This window comes from Amblyomma mixtum, chromosome 3, assembly GCF_055824585.1.
Source record: "Amblyomma mixtum isolate Tamu chromosome 3, ASM5582458v1, whole genome shotgun sequence".
NCBI classification, from domain to species: domain Eukaryota; kingdom Metazoa; phylum Arthropoda; class Arachnida; order Ixodida; family Ixodidae; genus Amblyomma; species Amblyomma mixtum.
The window spans coordinates 13,968,011-13,975,187 of NC_143014.1; positions in this window are offsets into that span (position 1 = coordinate 13,968,011).

Consider the following 7,177-nt stretch of genomic DNA (forward strand, 5'->3'; position numbering starts at 1 on the left):
TCTTGGATTGCGAAGGACCACTACTGTGCGGCCGGGATTTGTTGAAAAAACTCGAAACCGAAGAAGCAGCTGTGCTACATGTTTTTCGTTCGACACCGGACCACAGCTCAACTGCTGTGTTGCCCACTGCCGTTCTGGAGGACTACGCAGACTTATTCACGGAGGCCCTGGGATGCATAACAGGTCCACCAGTGCACATGTAGCTCAAGCCAGGAGCACAGCCAAAGTTCTGCAAGGCAAGGAAAGTACCTTATGCTCTCCGCGATAAGGTTTCAGAAGAACTGGACAGACTTGTGGCAGCTGGCATAATATCCCCTGTCACTCTTGCAGAGTGGGCCACACCTATCGTGCCAGTTCTCAAGAAAGTTGGGCGAATCCGCATACGTGGAAATTTTAAGGTTTGTGAAATGGAGCATTACCCTCTGCCAGTTAGATATTTTTGCTGAATCGGGAGGAGGGCAGCGATTCAGGATTTTGGACTTAAGGGATGCGTACAATCAGATTGAGCTAGACGAAGAATCCCGCCAGTTGGCCGTTATCAACACCCACAAAGGGTTGTTTTGTTTCAATCGCTTGCCTTTTGGAATTGCTTCTGCACCGGCCATATTCCAGAGACGTATAGAAATGGCTCTGCAAGGCATGCCCTGGGTACAATCGTACTTAGATGACGTTCTGATTGCTGACAATCACGAGGGCGAAAGCAACCACCTCAGGGCGGTTCTTGACCGCTTCCGTGCGCATGGCGACAAGTTGCGTGCTGACAAGTGTCGATTTCACGAGCCGTCTGTCACTTACATGGCCAGGATTCTGGTTCATGCGCCCCTAGTTCACAAATCCGCCACCACGCGCCGCATGAAGTTGAGCTCCTCCTTCCCCTCTTACATTCCTCCTTCCTGTTTTGGGAGAGCGATGCCTTCACCTTCCCCCATTGTCCACTTTGTGTGCTCCCCTCATGTGAACCCAGCTTTTCGGGGCCCGGCTGAGATTCTCTTTATTCTTTATCACCCAGCGTGTTCAAGGCGCGCTGATTGTGTGGCTCCCCTACTCGCTCCCTTCTTTGCTGGGGTGAAAGAAAAGAAGCCGAACAGTGGCTAGTGCGGTGTACGCACGCCGTCTTCGTCGAAAAATTGGTCGCGGTTTAGCACTGCTAACTACGAAATATTTTACGAAAGCAGGTTTTTGCATGTGGACACCAACGCCGCGTAGCCGTTTCCTTTCCTTTCGTGACTTGGGCACAGATGAAAGTCGTTGAAGACGACGAGACGCAAAGCACAGCGTGAGAGCGTGTTGCAGTTTAGCACGAGGCGTGATCGGCTGCGGCGAGAGCATAGTGCTCTCGTGTACAGGTCAGCGAGACTGATCTGTTTGCACCGCCGCGGGTTCCAAACTCAGTCGCGGCAATATTTCTTTTGTTTGTTTGTTCATTTATTTACGTAACTACGTTACAGCGCTGCTATGTCGCTACGGATGCTATGTTGCAGTTGCTATGTTCTTGGCACAAACTTACATTTATAGCAAGACCTTGCTCGGGATTTACACACCGGAACAATGCTTTCGTCCTAATAATGCAAGTCTGCATACGAGGCAAGAAGTACCCAAAAGTTCCAAAAGCCGTTCAGAACTTCGAGACAAGGAGAATGCCAAAGCGGCTGATAAAGACAAGCTTGTTGCTGCGATAACCAGACAGTGGCGCCCTAAAAGCCCGGCAGTTGCTCTCATTAACGCCATCGACAACTTCTCTAAAGTATAAAAACAAGGTAAATGCGCATACACATTCCGAGAGAAAGTGTATCACTAAAAATTAAGAGCCTGGACAGCCGTTAGGTGAACAGTGAATGAAACGAAAAATGGAACCTAAGAACCTTAAGAACCACGCAAACAGATTGCTTTGAGTCGTGGGAAATTGAGGCAGTCTAAACGCCCAGTTTTCTCCCTAATTGCGTTCAGCACATGTTCTACGTAGTACGAATGATTTTTTGTATTTACTTAATTATTTTCATATCAGTTATTTGAATTTTTCTGCCAGGAAATAATTTCTGCAGATTACTGTCATATCGACTAATCAGAAACACATGTCGTAAGCTTAAAGCCCAGTTACAGCGTGAACACCTCAATGTACATGAAGTAGTGCGGTCAGCAGGCACGTAGGCAGGAATTTTTTTCGAGAGTGGCCCGGGGTAAATTTTGAGCTATTGAGGGGGGGGCTTCGATAGGTGCCTTGTGGGCAGTTAAAAATATAATACTGCCCTGCCCGCACCGCTTAAAGTACAACGAGCTTGACTCAAGACGCAGAGGAAGGACTGATTACCTGTAGCAGGACAGATGTTACCGCATGATATACCCACCACGCAAAACTGTTAATGAACAAACTAGCGGCCGCATAAGCATTAGTGAAAACACGGCATTGCGGATTTGTTTTCACTTTTTTTTTTGCTCGAAGAGGCTGCAGTCATATGGGTCCGTCAGTGTACGCTGATCTCGTATGGTGACCGGATACATGCGGCAGGACATGCGGCGAATTTGGGGTATTTCACATCTACGTGTAACCTCAGTCACCATATTCTTTTGATTTTTGCGAAACGGAGAAACACAATATGCATCGCGCCCGTTTCCTGCACCCGTGCAGTATTATGGAGATAGCTCTACTGAAACGTGTATCCATTTTCATGAGATTTGCCGTCGCATATATGATACAGTTTGATGCGCTTACATAGGAATAGCGCTTGCATTCACGCAACTTTTTGTTGATACTCTTCGCTGCCTTTTTTTGTGTGTGTGCGCACACGCACGCACGCACGCACGCACGCACACACACACACACACACACACACACACACACACACACACACACACACACACAACAGCTGATATGGGCTTAAGAGCTAGACCACCGGTAGGCCTCCACCAGCACTGGTGGAGCCTTACCAGCGGATAGAAGGTGTTGGATCCGCACAGGACGTGATGCTTTGCAAGTGCAGGCGTCTGTCTTAATTGTGATAGTGTAAATAAGAAATTCGGAAACGCAACACGCAACCAGATCCTCCGGCTGTGTCGCTTTCGTCATCTACAAATGATCTGTAGAGAAATAGACACCTTGCTCCATACGGCTGGTGTCTTGACACACAGGCTGAGGACACGTAGTTTCCGAAGCTTCCACCAATTACGTGGCCGCAGAAAGGTCTCGCTCCATATGGCAGAGGAACAACAGCGACCTGATGCGATCGAATTTTTTTTATCCGATGGTGAAGCTTTCAATCTTAGTGTTCGGCTAGGTCCGTCTGTATGTCTGGAGTTTTCTTGACCTTAAATAAAATTAACTGAAAGAAAATACCTTACGGCCCGAGTGGGTTTAGAATCCGGACGGCGCGATTAGATTAGTTTTGCTGGCCACTGCATCAGACCACTACATCATCGTCTTTTTTTCTATGTACATGAACCATGCTCGAACCATGAGGAAAACAGTAGCAGATCTACATGACACGTAATACGACACACCTCCGCAGTACAGCACTCGCTATTACATCGCCGCAGCCGAACATCCCGTGTTCTAAACTACCAGTCTCTCGCGCTATGCTTTGGGTATCTTCTGCATCAACTTCCAGCCGTGATCAGTGGATTCGAATATCGCGACCGCAGTGCTAACACACCTAATTCGCATTTGCCGTAGTCACGCCAAATCGACCAAAATTTGTTTTTGTGCCACTCTTTGTGCCTTGCACTGCGCTCTTCACAAAGCTGGTGGCAGTCCTGCGTAACCAGCACGTCTAAGAATGCAACTGATTCTCTCCAAGAACTCTGATGGGATTTTTGGGAAATGTTTGACCGCTTCAGGACTGACCCTTCGTCTGGAGTGACACATTAGCAGCTGTAAGGGTTTATTTTTTTATTTTACGTGAGCCGGCAAGGATGCGTTCATGCATGATACCTTTCAAGACCGGTTTGGCAGACGCGCCAGCTTTGTCGTTCTTCAGCGTCGGAGGTAAAAAAACAGCGCACTTTAGAAGAAACCTCGGCCTGCGGTCCACGGCTCGAGGAAAATTAAACGGGGAAAAAGAGAAAGGCGCACGCAAAGGTACAGCAAGAGACAGCACCATCTCCCTACTGCCCTTTGCTCTCTCCTCTCCCTTACCGCCGCAACCAGTAGCCCACGTACCTCTTGAAAATAACGCTCATTTCACCCTGTGCCCCCACTCACATTCTTCTTCGCGCTTAACACCATCGCCCCTCTCTATTCGTCATCTATATAATTCTGTGAATCTTGCGTCGCGTTGTCGTAGCCTTTCTGAGAGGAACATATTGTCAAAGAGTTGTGTCAGAAGGGTAGCGTGAAATGCAAGCAAGTTTAGGTTGAAAGCGATTCCCAATTCTTCCTTATTTATTTTAAAATCAGTGACAGCAGTGCTTTGCGCATGCGGTTCGCGGGCGGTTCGGTTGTTCGATTCCCAGTGCCGCAGGGTACCTATCGGTTTCCAATGCATACAAATTTTCTCGTGGTTTCTCTGAGGTGAATTGATTCGAAAAAAGTCTTTCACCTAACCTTATGTAGAAGGCAACACTGTTCCATGGCGCTCTTTGGTGCAAGGCTGCCCTTGCACCATTAAAACTTGTCAACAAAAGAAAAAAATCCTTATAGGAAAAAACGGAACGAAAACAATTCTACGCGTAGGCTAAGTACACACCAGGATCAAAAACGCGTATACAATCCGTACGTAAAAGGCGTCAGCAAAACCTTGGCCAGCATTCTCGTAAAGGAAGCGGTGGAAACTGGGTACCAGCCGGACATCATTATCAGGCGCCTCCTCCACTGTCCCGAAGACCCGTCGTCCTACAGAAAAGATGCAAGGCGTGGTACGCAAAAACCCTGCTCGAGTGCTTGGCGTATAGAGCAGCGTTTACTTGACGGGGTTGAGTTGAGGAGTTGGGTTGAAAACCGGTTACTGGTTTCATGTAAACACCGCACAGTCGGTTCCGGGAGTCGAGAAAGTGAGTCCAGTAAACTCCGCTGCCGGAGGGGGGGGTTGACTCGCTCAATCCCAACGGAAGATAGCACGTAAACCGGATAGAGACGAAGAGTCGGGTTAGCGGGAGCGGAGAGCACAAATTGCGATCCTGTTTTTACGCTTGCGCCATCGCGCCTGCGAGACCGCGGTGCCGTGCCGCAATCTTGGAGGCTGCCACTGCCCTCACCGCTGCGCTGCTCGACGCTTGGTGTCGCTGCAGTTGAACCGGTCTCGACTCGCTAAAATCTAGTTCATGTAAACACGCAATCATCGAGTAGGGCTGACCTTACACAACTTGACCCTTCGCGTATTTCATCGGCCGTGAACTGCTGCCTTCGGCCACGCTTTGCTGTCTCGCCTGTCGATGTAGACGTGAGCGATTCAACTTGAACGATGAGGCTCCATAGCACCGGATCCTCATTCACAGAAAGCTGAAGGTCGGCGGCAGCGGGGACTTCCCTCTTGTGTTATAAACATAGGTTATAAATTTCACCACTTTATTCACTTAAATGACGGCATTTTTTAACTAAAATAAGTTCTACATTACCAGCAGAAAATATAATATGCCGCTTTCATATCTGAACAAAAACTGGTTTTATGAAAGTTCAATTTCAAATTTGTGGGCACTCACAAAACCTCGCTGATATGAGGAGCATTGAAATTCATCACTAAAGAAAGGCATAATAACTGACACAGTGCCCCACAAGGAAAGGGGTGAAGGTTGTAAAAAAAAGGAGAGGATGCGAAATACATCAATGTGAAGCAGTACACATACAGACAAGACACCTGAATGGAAGCAATAAAATAAAGCAGGCTGAACAATGCACAAAAAAGGCGCACCTTTTTGCTGCCGCGTTCAGGCGACTTTGGCAGTTTTTAAGGCAGGCCATTTTCTGGCACGGATGTCTGCTTCGGATGCCAATGAAGTGGAAGCATTTTTCCGAACAGACTCTGTAAGTGAAGTCAAGACAGATGACAAACAGGCAGAATACAACTCCACTACTAACTGAACGCATTCATGTAGCCATGCAAACACACAACTGAGTTGTCCAAAGTGCAAAACAACACACTTTGGTAAGCAAAAACTAGGTGACAGTAGCTAGCAATTTTTAAATTATCAATGAAATGCTACACTGGGCTAGGTGGTATTGTATTTAATGTATTTATTTCAAAATATGAAGTGAAAGAGGACGTAAAAGACTTGACAAATTAGACAATCAGCTTACTGTACCTTACCAACAAGGTATTAAGGTAATTGTTAACAGAACCAGGACAATCCTAGACTTGAATCAACCAAGTGACCTGGCAGGCTTTAGTAAAAGATACTCAACCCCCATATTCACACTGTCATCCAAGCGATACAGAAATGCGCAAAATAAAACCAGCCCATAAAGACAGCCTCCATAGAGAAAGCATTCGACTCAGTCAAAACCTTGGCAGTCATGTAGGCATTATGGAATCGGGGTGTGGAACCACTGGAAGATATCTATTGACTGCATAGCCATAAAGTCAGCAATAAAATTCCAATAAGGAAAGGTGTTGGGCAGGGTGACAAGATCTCACCAATGCTTTTGACCGCCTGTTTGCAGGAGGTATTCCGAAGCCAGGATTGGAAACAGTTGGGGATAAGAGTTAATGGAGAACATCTAAGTAATTTGCGATTCGCTGATGACATTGCCTTGCTAACTCACTCAGGGGATGAACTGCAAAGCACAATTAATGACTTAAACGGGCAGGGTAGAACTGTAGATCAAAAAACTAAAATGCAGAAAACTAAAGTAATGCTCAACAATCTAGGAGCCGTTTACAACTGGTAGCGAGGCACCGAAAGCAGTAAGGGAATATGCTGACTTATGGAAGGTTTGTTTAATGTTGTTAATTTTATGTCTGAACTTCTTGCCTGAACTTTTGACACCTATACTTGTAACTATTTTTTTGTATTCATGTACCTACACTGCGAAAATCCCTTGTAGGATTGCAATATTCATAAATTGGTACTTACCACTGTTCCAATTAAACTACGAGAGTTAATGGGGTGGAGCGCATTTCGCAGGTACTCTAAGATCATAAATTGCAGTTTACCAATATCCCCTAAGACAGAAGTATATAACAACTCTATCTTACCAGCACCCACCTTTGGGGCAAAACGTGGAGGCTAACAAAAAGGGTTCAGCTTA